The sequence below is a fragment of the Pseudorca crassidens genome, chromosome X (assembly GCF_039906515.1).
Source record: "Pseudorca crassidens isolate mPseCra1 chromosome X, mPseCra1.hap1, whole genome shotgun sequence".
Classification (NCBI taxonomy): domain Eukaryota; kingdom Metazoa; phylum Chordata; class Mammalia; order Artiodactyla; family Delphinidae; genus Pseudorca; species Pseudorca crassidens.
The window spans coordinates 31145951-31161478 of NC_090317.1; the positions used below are offsets into that span (position 1 = coordinate 31145951).

Here is a 15528-nt window from a genome sequence, read left to right on the forward strand (position 1 = left end):
AGTCAGTGAATGTAAAAGACTTGCCCAAGTTACATAGTATTTAGGGGAGCTCACCTGCCAGCCTGGAGGAAGTGACATGGAAGTCCTTTCAAAAGTAGCTCTGACATCATATTTCACATCTAATTATGTTATGTGTCCCTTAACTGCTTATAGTCTAGTAGAGAGAGGCAGGCATGTACAAAATACCAGAGTATTTCAGGTGCTCTGGTGAGAGGAGTGGGTTCAAGATAATGATAGTACCTAAGAGTTCTGTGGAGTTTCCTGTGTACCAAGCATGGTTCTAAGTGCTTTCATGTATAGTAACTTATTAAGCCTTCAGGAAAATCCAATAGATAAGGAATTATTAGGATCTTCATGTTACAAAATACTACAAGTGGGCAAAAAGAGATTCAGTAATTTACCCAAGGTCACAGTGAGTGGCAGAACTTGAATTCAAACCCAGACAAACTTTGCTCTTCACCACTGCACTGAGGTGTGTGCATTACCGCCTGGGTGGACAGAAAATGCTTCTTAGGGAAAGTGACACGTGAGCTGAGTTTGGTAAAAGCAGAAGCTATTTGCTAGGATGGCAAGAAGGGGGCATTCTTATTATGATGATCATATGGGCAAAGTCCTGGCAAAATAAAGCAGTTAGTGCAAAAGAGACAGGTTTAGGAGAAAGGAAAGGGGAAGGTGGAAAGAAGGGGGATAGAGTAGGCCAGCCAGAGTTACAGGAAAGGAAAAGGTTGTGAAAGGAGGACCTTGAAACTGTTGACAAAGTGAGATTAGTGGAATATCTAAGGATTCATTTACCAAGCCTCCTGCATTCCCCTTTAGCATGAACAGCTGAAAAATTTTAACTATATTTAAGTCACTGGTTATGTGACCCTGGGCAAATCAGTTTAATTCTCTGGGCCTCAATTTTCTCATCAGTGAAATCAAGTGCCAAGACAAAATGGTCTTTGCGTTCGTTTCCAGCCCCAGTCTCCTGATTTCTGTGAGTTCTAATGCGCAAAGAAGAAGCAGTTTGAAACTAAGTGACATATTTAGATTTGCATTTGAGAAAGATGACACTATTTTTATATGGTAATATTGCGGTAAATTTTTTAAAAGGCATCGTAAGTTTTAAAATTCTACACTTGCTCTGCAAACTTCTACTTGGAGAGTGTTACCATGCTCTCTGTGAGAGTAAGTGCCCCTCACTGTCTCATGTTTAGCACAGCTACCTCTCCATTGGTTCTGATGTTTTCTTGTTTCTCACTTGGAGGCGATCTCTTTTTCTCCCCATTCTTTTGGTGTCTCCTCTGGTAACTAAGTCTTCTGTGAGTCTAAGCTCCCCTGAGTTTTCTTAATTATTTCCATTGTTTTAACTACCATCTCTCTAGAAATGTATTCTAACTACCTGCTCTAGTTCTGTATCTCTAGTGGATATAGTCCCATCTAGAAATGACATGCCTGGAGGGGGTTGGGGGGGGCAAAGTGGGTGAAGGGGGTCAAAAGGTACAAACTTTGAGTTATAAACTAAATAAGTCGTGGGGATGTAATGCACAGCGTGGTGACTATAGTTAATAATATTGTACTGCATATTTGAAAATTGCTAAGACAGTAGATCTTAAAAGTCCTCATCACAAGAAAAAAAAAGAAAAATAAGTTTTGTAACTATGTATGGTGACTGATGTTAACTAGACTTATTGTGGTGACCATTCCCCAATGTATGCAAATATCAACTCATTTTATGTTGTATACTTGAAACTAATATAATGTTATGTGTCAATTAAACCTCAATAAAAAAATTTTGAAAATGACTTGGCTAAAACATGACTCTGCATCAGAATTTCTCTAAAGCCTTTCCTCTTTATTAGAAAAAATTACATTATTTTATTCTTCCGGTCTCAGTACAGAAAAATCAGAAAGTACATACAAGGAAAAGAATATAATAACCCCCATAATCTTATACATGAAAGGATAATCACTGTTACTATCTTATTGTATAGTTTCCTAATTATTTCTCTGAATGCATATATGTTTATTGTGGGAGGAGAATCATAATACCGTTTTGTAGCCTATCATAAACATCTTTCCATTTCAACACATGAAATCATGTATTGTTTTTGAAAGAGTGTGGAGTATTCAATTATATACTCATATAATATATTTAAGCAAATTTCTGATGTCGGGACTTTATTTCCAATTTACTGATATGACAAAGAGTGATTGTATGAATTCCCATTGCTTGTATCACACATATGACACTTATCACACATGCTTGGTATAGTGGTGACCTGAGCTTTGACATATCTCCTCAAAATGATTTTATACATTTTGAGACCAGATCTTATATTTCTTTGTGTCTCTTATAGAGTGTAGCATGGCCTTGCATATGGGAAACATTCAATAAATATGATCTGCTTTCTATTGCTATAGATTCATTTTCATTTTCTAGAATTTTATATAAATGGAATCATAAGGTATGCACCCCTTTTTGTGTGGCATCTTTCACTTAGAATAATTATTTTGAGATATATCCAGGTTGTTATGTAAGTCATGTTTCAGCAAGTTGGTGGGGAGACAGACAACAGTTGTGTACCATTTCCTATAGAAGCCTGCCAATGAGACCTCTCCATCACAGAGAATCTATTCTGAGCCCTTGATGCATGCACTCCTGCCTGCTTGATCTCTCCTCTTGAATATCTCACTGACAAAGGTAACATGTCTCAAATGGAACTCTTTATGCAATGCAATCCACCCCCCGCCCCAGAAAAAAACCCTCCTCCAAAACCTAGATGCTTCCGTCTTTCCCAGGATAATAAATGACATCATCTTTCATCTAGTTGAATGGGTCTTCCTAGTTGCTGGGTCATCCTCTTGAATATATCTCTGTTCCATCTGTCTCTTTTTCTGTCTCTACTGCCACCACCCTATTCTAGGCTGCATCATCACTTGTCTGCCTACTGCAGCCTTCTTACCAGTCTCCCTGCTTTTGCCTTTGCCCCTGTCCAACTCAGAGAAGTCATGGTGACTCTCAAACATACATTGCCTCTTATCACTCTTACGCTTAAAACCCCTCAATGGTATCCTTTGCACTCATCCTATAGTTCTATTTTTAGAACGCTTTGATACCAGAGTACGCAGGACATTTTTGATTTCTAACCCTCCAGATCTGAGCTCCTGTAAGAATGAAGTGCATAGGAGCTGTGTTGAGAAGTCAGCTCTGAAATTTTGACAGAAGAGGGCAGGGTTAGAATCTTCCCAGAGTCCTGCACACAAAATCTGCTTAGTGTAGTTTATGGCTAGTTTCATCCTTGATGTTAAGAAAATCTGTACAGATCCTTTAGATCCTTTCCTGGCTTCAAGCTCAATCTTGACCTCTCCTTGAAGCCCATTTAAGAGTTCACTTATCTGACTAAGAGGATAGTACATGTTGGTTTCTCTTCACTTAGAAAGTGTGTGTTTATTTCTGTATTTAAACACACACCCCACACCACCATATATATATATTTTGGTGACTTGTCTAGACTATTTTGTGAGCCACAGGGGAATAGAAACCTTTCTCCTTATTCTGTTCCTTATTTCACTCTATGGAGTGAGTAAGGGGCTAAGCAGACCCTCTGTGGGCTCTCTATAAATACCGGTTCCATTCAATAATGGACCAGCTGAGTGTTTCAAAGAAATGCAAATTGAGCAGAGAGGTCAAAAAAGGTGTCCTAATACTTTTCAATTTGTTCTTTAATCAGAGTTAATGCAATCGAAGCCCTTTGGTTTCATATCTATTAGGCACACAGCAGGCTGGCAAATGCTTCCTGAGGGACTAGGCCTCAGCTGTGGTCTGGGTGCTCTTTGGTGTGTGTACATGTGTACACGCATGTCCACATCTGCCTGCACGATCTCTGTCTTGTTGAATTTCTATAAACATATAATTAAATTGGTCTTGTCAAACTGTTGGGGGACATGGTGGACAGAATTCTAAGATGACCTCCAAGATTCTTGCCCTCCAGTGTACACGCCGCGTACATTACTTTCTCCTTTAAGTGTAAGACCTGTGGATATGCTTGGTGACCAGTCTGATGATTAGGTTACTTTACATGACAACAGTGAAGAGATTCTGAAGATATAATTAAAGTCCCTTCTGGAGGAGAGAGTTCTCCTGCTGACCATGATGAAACGAACAGCCCTGTTGTAAGCTGACTGTGGAGAGGGGCAGTCTCTAGAGCCTGTAGATGCCCAGGGTGTCGGTCCTACAACCCTGAGGAATTGAATCCACAATCACCTGAATGAGCTTGAAAGAAGACTCTGAGCTCCACACGTGAACGTAGCCCGGCCGACACCTTGATTGTAGTTTTGTGAGACTCTGAGCATCACACCCAGCTCAGCTATGCCTGGACTCCTGACCCCCAGAAACTGAGGTAATACATGTGTGTAGTTTTAGGCCAGTACCAGGTTTGTGGCAATTTGTTAGGCAGCAATTAACAGTAACTAATACGGAGGATATCCATCTGGCATTTAAATTTTTACCGTTATATTAGTTTGTTAGAGCAGGCACAACAAAGTACCATGGACTGGATGGCTTAAACAACAATAAACAGTACACAGAAATTTATTTTCTCACAGAGGCTATGTGTCCGAGATCGAGGTGTCAACAGGTTTGGTTTCCTCTGAGGCCTCTTTCCTTGGCTTGCAGATGGCTGCCTTCCCACTATGTCCTTACATGGTAGTGTGTATGCCCATGTGTGTCCGACTCTCCTCTTCTTATGAGGACAACAGTCATGTGTGATTAAGGGCCACTCAAAGACCTCAATTTAATTACCTGTTTAAATAATGTATCTCCAAATAACATTACATTCTGAGATACTAGGGGTTAAGATTTCAACATATGAATTTTGAGGGGGGGGTACAATTCAGCCCATAATAGCCAGCATCATTTTCTGTATTCTCTTCACCACTAATATTTTGTTTTGACTTGTTTTCTTATTCCTTGAACCTCTGTTACATCTCCCCATTCTTTAGATTTTTATTGTACTATTGTATTCCAAATGCTTTTTCTAATTCTTCACATTTTGGGCTACAGGTTAACTTGTAACATCCTTCACGATTAAATCCCTAGCTTCTAATGGCCAATCAGTCTGATATTAATGAAAACATTGCATTACATTTATATATATATTTTTTACAGGTTTACAAGGTAGTTTCACATGACGTTTTTTGTTTTGAAACTTAGAACAATGCTGTGACGCAGATCAGGCCAATATCATTATTACCCCACTCTGAATTCAGGAAGAACACACTCAAGAGAGGTGTTGGGGTTAACTTAATGTGACATAGCTCGTAAGTGTCTACTGACTCCAAGTCAGAGCTCTGTCCACTAGATTAACTTTTCAAAGCATCCTAACCCAAATAGCAACTAATTCCTACCGAATAAGTCTATTTGTAATATATCTTATTCCTATCCCGTTGTTCAGATGCAGATTCTATAACCGCCCCCATCCTTGCTATGTATCAGAAGGGTGAACAGCGTGAATTGGGGCTGCTAGGGCCACACCTGATCATCCCATTTTCCTGTTATTTCTGTTTGAGAACTTACTGTAAAACTACCCCACTTGAACCTTTTTATGGCAGGGATGAAGCAATGACTTGGATGTATATCAACTCAGTTGTATTTACTTATTTATTTTTAACTTAACGTGCTAGATTTTTCATACACGCTGAAATCAATTGCTTTAAACACATCTCAGTGAGACTGTAAACTCCTGTAACAGGTGCTTTCCACCTAATAGGCATTTTGTGTGTAACACAGGTATATGATGACAATTATTGAATAAGCATAGTGGAGAAGCCAATGAATGCACGCCTGTTAACAAAGATGAATCGTGTTGAATCCACTGACAGGTAAAAGATAATAATGTAAATTACACGTGCACTTGGAGTTCTTTCTTACCTTTTTACCAGTTTGGTAAAGCCCAACAGTGTGGTGATAGCTTTAGTTCTTGCAAGTTTTTGAGTAACTGATTAATTTCAAAGTTACTTAAAATGCACTACTAGAATTTCAGTGTATGGAATTTGAAATACCAAGTCAACAATGTTGAGATCTCAGATGCCTGATCAGTTTACTGGTAGGCAAAGGGAGAAATATTAGGAAATATAAAGAACTACAGTCCCCACACTCACCCCATCACTTCCTTAAAAAAAACAAAACACAAAAAACAAAAAAACAGTGAGTAAACTGGTTGCTAACAGCACGCTCCCATTATTTTTCCTAGGAGAAGTCTGGAATTATAAGCAGAAAAGGCAAAGGAAGAGGTGTAAAATGGTGGCCCCAGGCTGTAACCGTCAAGAAGGCAAAGAATGAATAGAAGACCTGCAAAGGGGAAAAACAGGCTTGACTGGGGTTTTTGCTGGGGGCTTGGCTGACAGAACCGGGAGGAGAGAGTCAAGATTCTGACTCAGAGTAGCAGTTCCACCAGTTTGGAAGCAGCGTTGCACAGCGGTTAAGAGCTTGGGCGCTGGAATCACACTGCTTGGGAAACTGGGTGCTGCTCTGCTCCTTACCAATTGTGTAACCTTGGGCAACTAGTTTGACCTTTTCGCCTCAGTTTTGTCACTTGTGAAATGGAGATAATTCTACTGTGGACCTTGTGGAGTAGCTGTGAGAATTAAGTGAGTGAATAATTCAGCGCTGGGTTCTAAGCAGACGTTCGGTAAAATGCTGAAGTGCCGTATTTGTTATTCTTCCTCTTTCTTAATCGTCTGTACCTCCCGTAGGGAGGGCAGATATGAAGCGCTCATCGCATCCGAAGAGTGATGAACAGTTGTGTGACAGCCTGGGTCAGGCTGATTTCGAGGTGCGCGCCCCACCGAGGGGAAGCGGCTTGAGGACACACCTTGTGCCCGGGCCCCCTGTGACTAAGAGGGGCTGCGACAACTGCAGGCAGGAGCACCGGGGGGCCTCCTCTTGGCGGGCGCACTGTGCCCCTGGATACTTGACAGTTTTCACCTCTTCTGCACCCTGGGCACTAGAAGCCAAGTGTGCTCAAAGCCGAGCGTCCCGGTTTCGGAGGCGTGAGGGCCACTGGGCGGTCACCCCGCCTCCGGGCCCCTCCTCGTCACGCATCGGCTGCAGCGGAGTTGTGCTCGGACCCTACACACGGTCCTAGCCCCAGCTCCCCCGCCTCCCGCGCAGGCGCCGCCGGGGCCACCCCCGCCGCCATGTTTCCCCCGCCCGCGCGCTCCCTCCCCCTCCCCTCCTCAACTGGGCTCCCGCCCCCCCCACCCCCCGGTGAGGTCAGGCGGAGGCTCTGCCGCTGCGGCCGCAGCAGCTCCGCTCGTATTCCGGGGAAGCGTGGGACTGGGGCTTCTGAAATAAGTGGAGCGGCGTTCGGGTTAGGGTCCGTGCTCTCCGCCTGCGGGAGAGCGAGGCGAAGTGACCGGGGCGAGCAGGGGGTGCGGAGGATTGGGGGCCGGTGCCTCACAGCCGGACAGAGCCCCGGCTGCGCCGCGCGACTAGCTCTTTGGCCCTCGGAGCGCAGCAGCCGGCGAACGGGCAGCGGGACGCTGGGACGCGGCAAACAAGGTGAGGCAGGGTCCTGAAGTCGCAGCGGCTCCATCAGCCGCCTCCGAGCCCCTGGGACCCGGCGGGGCCAGGCGGCGCGCGGTAAGGAGTTGCGATCTGCACCAGGGGCAGAGGGACAGGGAACTACCTTCGCTCTTTGCACGTCCCCTCACCCCCCAACCCATTTTCTCGCGCTTGCCGCTGTGCGCCCTCATCCCTGCACCTTCTCATCCCTACCTCCCGGACTCGCTGGCTCCGCCAGTCGCCTGGGTTCTTTGAGGACCACTGTACCTAGCTTTCCTTTGCTTCTTTGTTATCCCTCTAAGATCTTCTCCTCCGGGCTGTCGCTGCCCTTGACGGTCTGGGGTCCCTCTGCTCGCCTCGGGCCCCACTGTCTCTTGCCTTCTAACAGTTTCTGCTTTGTGCCTCCCATCCGTCCCTCCTCTATAATCTTCTAACTTGGTAGGCTCCGCTGCTGGCTCCGGAGTCAGGAGCACACTCCTCTCTTCCTCGAAGCTGTTAACTCTGCTTTGAACGTCTTCATCTCTAAAAGTCTTGGCTTCTTTGGATTAATCACAGTTGTCTAATGATTTTCTTGGAAGCTTACAGTCTATTACGGTGTACTGCAAGTGATGGGAATGATCCTCTAGCAAATACCAGCTGAGGAACTTGAAAGTTTCTTTCTAGTTTTCAGTAACTTAGTTCAAGAACCACAACCGCTTAGAATGTAGGTATGTATGTTTGTGTTTAATCCTAGCACATGGTCCTGAATCTGATTCTTCTCACGCTGCCAAGCAGGCCGGGGAAAGAGAGAGAGAGAGAGAGAGAGAGAGAGAGAGGGAGGGAGGGAGGGAGGGAGAGGGAGAGAGAGAGAGAGAGAGAGAGAGAGAAGGAGGGAGGGAGGGAGGGAGAGAGAGAGAGAGAGGGAGGGGGAGGGAGGGGAGGGAGAGAGAGAGAGAGAAGGAGGGAGGGAGGGAGGGAGGGAGAGAGAGAGAGAGAGGGAGGGGGAGGGAGGGGAGGGAGAGAGAGAGAGAGGGAGGGGGAGGGAGGGGGAGAGGGAGAGAGAGAGAGAGGGAGGGAGGGAGGGAGAGAGAGAGAGAGAGGGAGGGGGAGGGAGGGAGGGAGAGAGAGAGAGAGAGGGAGGGGGAGGGAGGGGGAGAGGGAGAGAGAGAGAGAGGGAGGGAGGGAGGGAGGGAGAGAGAGAGAGAGGGAGGGGGAGGGAGGGGGAGGGGGGAGAGAGAGAGAGAGAGAGAGAGAGAGAGAGAGAGAGACACTGACTTTGATGCCTGGCTTCTCCTGCAGACTGGGGTGTTCATCGTTTTAATGTAGTCAGAGGACTAGTGGTTTGGGATAAAGTCACTCAAGTTAGCATAGGCTGGTTACTAAGCACACTGAATGGGAACAACAAGAACATGGTAAGAAAAGTATGGATAAATACAGTAGATTTTCTTTCCTTCCTTCTCTTGAGTTGTTCCCTTCTCTTGAGTTGTCTAATTTATGTTTGTGGTGATGGAATAGTTCTATATCTTGATGTAGAGGTGGTTACACTGAATCTGGAGTTTAAAACTGTCTCTGTTGGGAGGGCCCCTGCCTTTGTTTTTGTTTTTTCTTTTAAAGAAGCCACAATTTCTTGCTTCAGATCTCATATTTGTATATACCCTCAAGAAGCAGAATTTAAAAACCATGTCAAAGAGACGACTTTTCTGTGGATTGGGGATTAGTGCGCTGAAGCTGATTTCACACAGCACTAGCAATATCGCCTTCTCCCCATGCAGTTGCCCTGTTAGCTCCCATACTGAGGTTCGTTTACTCAATTCCATGCGCTAATTAGTGCGTGAAGAAAATTGAATGAAGAAGCTGAAAGTGGAGGCAGATACAGTAAACTAGCACATGCTGACCTCGGCGGCTGTGTTCTTGGAAATGGGCTATATCCAGTGTTCAAGTTTGAAAACTGAGAAAAATGAAATAATCCATTAAGCAGTTATGACATCATTTTACGTTTAAAAATACTAGCTCCCTTATCTGCAAGTTTTTGTTAATATCCTTATACTTAACAGTGATAGAATTGTTTGCTTGATGTGTGACCAGGTGTTGCCATTGACATACTGGGTATTAATTGGCAGTCATCTCAGAAGAAACCAGTTGTGAATAAAGATGATGGGTAAATTTCACTGTCCTGGGAGCACTTTTTTGGCAGTGAGACAAAGCATGTAGCTTCTGCGGCAACATCAAATGATGTGTTTTTAAAATAGATAAATAAGAGCCTTAAATTCCCAAGGCTTTTAATCTGCGATTTTTATAAGCACACTTTAAGAAAGAGTGGTATGGCAGTATCGAGTTTAAGGTGATGTTCTGAGGAAAGTGGTTTTCACAAGAATATTAAAGTCTGTTGATCGTCAGTTTAGTTATATGGCTTACAGGTGATCTGTAGTTTCCCTCATTCATTTGGTAAATTTCTGACTTCACTTTAGTCCTTTTAAAAAATGGGATATAGTAGGGAAAGGGGATTTATACCAATAGGCCCACCCTTCTAAATCTGTAATTTTCTTGCCAACCCTTTCTGGAAAGATATACAAACTTGCCAACTGTTTCAAAGAAAAGAGTTTATGTTACTATGCCATTTTTTTCCTTGGTAATTGTTACTGATACCAAGTCTAAGGTAACATTGCCCTAGTATGAACTACTTATGTTTGCCAGAAAATAAGATAAAGGTGGATATGAGTTTGTCTTAAGCATTTTGCTCTGAATCTTAGAATGTTACTCAAAATGTACTTGATAATCCACCTAGTACACCTAGAAGTTATCAAACTGGATATTTCTGATGTTAGTAAACATAATTGCCGTTTGCTGTCGAATTCTCTTCTTTTGCATTTCTTTACATTTTAAATTACTTTTCTTCATGTAATTTGACTTACATTAGTGGAGTGAGACTAACCAATTTTCAGATTGTTTGATTTTATTGATGTTTAATAAACTACTACAACCTCCTCAAAGTATTTTTTCTTAAATCCATTGGTTGAGTGATATATTTTTATTGCCGTGAACTAGCACAACAACTTGTCAGGTGTCACCAGATTTCAGAAAATGTAGAAAGAATTTTGAAAAATGAACAGCTGTAGAGAAACATCTCAAAATTAGAAAAACAAGGCTTTCTCAAGTTACTGACATTCATAGCAATCAGCCTTTAAATATATTCTTCATTCATTTAGTAATTTATCTTACGAAATCTGTTGAGCACCTTCTGTCTGCCAGGCCCTGTGTTACGCACAATGATGAACCTTAAGAGACATGATCCTTGTTCTTCTAGAGTCTCACAGAGGTTATATTCCACCAAAGGATATAGACAATAAACAAGGAAATAAATGAAGAAGATCCTTATAGATGGTAGTGACAACAATGATGGAAATACTGTGAGATGGAGAACTGGGACCGGCCTATTTAGCAAGGGTGCTCTGGAAAGGCCTCCCAGCAAAGGTGACCTTTGAACAGAGACGTGAAAGAAGAGAGATTGAGCTTACCTTGTCAGTTTACCTTGTCAAGAGCGGAGAGAAGAGTCAAGGCCTTGAGGCAGAAAAACAAACTTGAGATGTTTGAGGAACAGAAAACAAGCCAGCGTGGATGGAGCCTAGTGAGCAATGTGGGGGAGTGGTTAAAGGAGTTAAGGAGCCCGGAAAGAGGCAGATAATAGGTGATGCAGGCCTGGAGCTTCTGAGAAATAATTTGAGTTTGGTTCTCAGAACAGCGGGAAGCCATTGAAGAGTCTTTGTTACCTACTTCTCTGTGGAAGGTCAATGACTAAAAAAAATATTAGTGGGCGTAAAGAGAATTTGTTTTGCAGAGGACAAATAGAATACCTCGCTACTCAGTTGTTTACATTAAGACCTGAGAATGAAAATCTTTGATATGTATGCTGAATAAATATGTAATTCACTTCTTCCACTCTGCTTAGATAAGGGGATAGGGGAGTGGAACTCTGAGGTATGTTAAAAAGCAGTTGAGTTTCCACTGTCACATTGTCACCTGTGCCCTGAGGTAAGTTGTCACCAGCCTCATTAAAGATCAGATCATCGTTCAACTTAAGAATTTGTTTTTCAAAGAATGATGTTTTATTTTCTCATAGAAATGTACTTTGGAAGGTTGGAAATCTCATTTGCGTATGAAGGAATAACTTAGGTTTTAGAAACGGCCTTTGGGATTTTAAGAGGAGTTGGGGGACTTCCCTGGTAGCGCAGTGGTTAAGAATCCTCCTGCCAATGCCAGGGACATGGGTTCGAGCCCTGGTCCGGGAAGATCCCACATGCCGCAGAGCAACTAAGCCCGCGCACCACAACTACTGAGCCTGCACTCTAGAGCCCGCAAGCCACAACTACTGAAGCCTGTGTGCCACAACTACCGAAGCCTGTGCGCCTAGAGCCCGTGCCTCGCAACAAGAGAAGCCACCGCAATGAGAAGCCCGCGCACCACAATCAAGAGTAGCCCTGGCTCGCCGCAACTAGAGAAAGACCGCGCGCAGCGATGAAGACCCAACGCAGCCAAAAATAAATAAATAAATTGAAAAACTGGAAAAAAAAAAAGAGGAGCTGGTCATTGCCTTCTCCAGCATTTTCAAATTGCCATACCTTTAGTTTTTGAGAGATTAGAGTTTTCTCTATTCCTTGAGGATTAAATGAATTCAGACTTGGCATTTATCTTGTTGCCCTGAGCCCTTGCTTGAAAGCAATCCAGCTTTGAGGTCTAATTGGCCCCAAATAGGAATGCAGATAGTCATTGACATTCCATAGGGATAAATCCTAATATTGTGAGGCAGAAACCTGCAAAATAACTTTCAGGGACTCCTGCAGGGTCTAATCCCAGCTCCTCAACACTCAAGGGTTCTCCCTGATGTGACCCAGGCCTACTATCCCACTTGTCCTTATTATTCTCTTACACAAATCCTCTGTTGGTTTAAATGGATTTTTACCTAGTTTGGAACTTTTGTGCTTAGCATTATTCTTGGCATAGAGTAGGCGCACAGTAACGGTGTTTTGAATGGATGCCATGCCATCATCTGTTTCAAAAGCCCTCCCTTTTTCTTTTTGTCCTTGCAAATCCCAGTACTAGTCAAGGAACAGTTCCAATCTTACGTCCTGTTACACCGCCCCGCACTGACCCGATCTCCTCCTCTGGATGTGAACAGCAGTCACACAAACTTGCCATGCATGTCATAATTATGTTTATTTGATGCCGGGCCATTTCCCCACCGGTCTCTGGCTGCATGAAGGCAACCTGGACCTTGTCTGGTTCGCTCGTCGTTGTCTCCTGAACACCTGGCACATGGTATGTCCTCTATAAATAGTTGCTGAATGACGAATAAATGCTGCCTTGTGCTGTTTCCCCTATTGTTTTGGGTACTTAAATTGTTTAGTACTGTTTTACTTTTCACATGCTTGTCTGGTGTCATCAAGCAGTTTCTGAGAGAAGTCATAGAGCATAGTTGTTAAGAGCACGATAGTGGAGCTAGGCTGCCTGGGTTGCAGTTCAGGCCAGGAGACTTACTAGCTGGGGTGCACTGGGTGAGTTAGTTAATCTCTCTGTACCTCATAGTTTTCATCTGTAAAATAGGAATAAGAGAACTTCGATCTTAGAGTACTTAGAAGGACTGAATGAGTTAGGTACATCTAAAATGTGTTGTTTGCAATTTTTAATTTACAAAGGTGTGATAGGGGCTTCCCTGGTGGCGCAGTGGTTGAGAGTCCGCCTGCCGATGCAGGGGACGCAGGTTCGTGCCCCGGTCTGGGAAGATCCCACGTGCCGCTGAGCGGCTGGGCCCGTGAGCCATGGCCGCTGAGCCTGCGTGTCCGGAGCCTGTGCTCTGCAACGGGAGAGACCACAACAGTGAGAGGCCCGCGTACCACAAAAATAAATAAAACAATAAATAAAAAGGTGTGATAAAACTTTTATTTGGTAAGTTAGGTGCCGAAACTCAGATGCTGACAAAATTTGACTTGAACGGATGCAAATGTATTTTATAGCCTTTATTCTACTTAATGTTAATATTTATTTGGTTTTGTTGTAAAATTAGTAATGTGTTTATGGGGCAGTGCCTTCTGACCATACTGGGGTATTACATAATGTATAGTACATGCAGGTTACCGCCTACCTAAAAGTCTGGACGTTTTTGGATTTGGAAACACGTCTGGCACCAAGCTTTTCAGATAAGGGATTGTATACCTCACATAAAAGTGCTTAAATCAGGGCCTTGCACATAGTAAGTCGTTGCTGTTGGTAGTGATTAGGGAGGTAAATATGCTATATTATCCTTCCCAATACCTCGCTTGTAATGGTTACCATGTAAATACATGCTGATTTATTCATGCAACAACTCTGGATAGAGGGCCAGCCATATGAGCCTCATTTTATCATAGGAAAACAGATACGGCCGGGTCACATGATTGAAATGAGCTGAGACCCCAGTCTTTCAATCCTCTTTCATCTAGGACCAGTAAAAGTATTTATTTTTTGTTTTTCTTCTGTTACTTAAAGCATGCTTTTTTTAGGGCAAGTCTTTTTTGGGGAGGGGCTCGCGGAGAGGATGCAGTTAAGAATTTAATATGATTAGACACTTATTCTTGGCAGTTGTTAAACATTTCTTGAACTCCTCATGTATATAGAAATCTGTAGTAAAAGCCAGAGAAAGGTATAAAACGAATGAGGCATGGCTCCTGGACTTCAGCAGTTTCAGCATCATGCATTGGGTACACAGGAACACGGGTATCCATTACAATTCCTTATTTTCCTCTGTAAGTTTGAAATCATTAATATTAAAAACGTACAGAGGAAAGCACAAGAGTCAGCTGAAAACTCGTCTTAGTGTTCGCTAACTGGAATTGGTTTTTAATCACCCTAACCACCCCTACCCCCTGCAACATTATCTCTGTATGACATCCTGGCAGCCTTTTCCTTCCAACTAAACTAAGCAAAGTATGGTTTTTATTGTTCCCCCTTATCAATATTTGTAAATCATAATTGGTATATTTTCTTTGTCCTTGTTCTTTTGTGGTTTTCTTTTGTAATTATGTGTCTCAAAAGGTTTTTCTGGAATGTTCTTGGAGTTGAAAACTAGTCCTTGAAGCCATTCTGCCAATTCATTCCACAAATACTTATGAAGTACCTATTATATTCCTGGCATTGCACTAGTTCAAACAAATAGAATCTCTGTCCAGCGCTCTTTCTCTCAAACTGGAGCACACTGGGTATACTGGATTAGCATGATGGTGACATGATAATGTGTACTAAGAGTTACAAAATAAAGCAGCTTGTGTTTTCTTGAAGCATTTATTTTACCCAAACATTGAGAAGAACATTCGGTGGTAGCTAATTTTAAATAATTAACAATATTTAAATTCAAATACATTGTGCTTTACAGCGCAGGATTCATAATGAAAATTTGAGGTAAAACCCAGTACTTCAGAGAAAGTCTGCCTGCAAGGGCAGCTGTGGTAACCCTGGGGTGACGCTTTGAAAAACACTGAGGCCACACTGTGTTGTTTGAGTCTGTTCCTTTAGTCAAATACTCATATATTTTCATAGCCTTAAAACCCCTAATGGCCTGCAGCAAAGGCAATAGACATCCATCTTTTCCCCCTATGTTGCATAATTTCTTTTAGTTCAAGAGAGCGCTCTGGTTGTTTGATAGTGATCTGAATCTTAAAATGTGTTGTGTGCTAGCTGTGGTCTTCATGTTGCGGGGTGGTAGCTAAGACTGACAGTGAAGGGCCTGCCAAGGGACTGCTGTCTTCAGAAGAGAGGTTGTTAGAACATAATGACCATGAACTTAAAGCAGCACAATTGATGGGGTCAAAGCTTTGCCACATTCTATGCACACTTGCTTGTGTCACTGACTGAAGTTAACTTTTGCTAACTTTGAATCTCCTTTCGTTTATAATGCATTCACTATACAAACTGCTTCGTCAGTTGCTGGCTACTGAAATATTTAATAGTAGAGGAAAGTTATCAAGCCTCATGTG

The 15528-nt window shown here is 43.0% G+C and overlaps 1 protein-coding gene across 7 annotated transcripts in view; it reads left to right on the forward strand.

Annotated features, from left to right (window-relative positions):
• The first annotated feature begins 7256 nt into the window (after positions 1-7256).
• The window catches only part of KLHL13 (kelch like family member 13), a 186737-nt gene continuing 178465 nt past the window's right edge, over positions 7257-15528 (forward strand). For 5 of the 7 annotated variants that reach the window (XM_067722564.1, XM_067722572.1, XM_067722563.1 and 2 more), the window contains exon 1: positions 7257-7543. The gene's annotated coding sequence lies outside the window, so the exon portion shown is untranslated. The other 2 variants (XM_067722565.1, XM_067722573.1) reach the window with 1 other exon arrangement.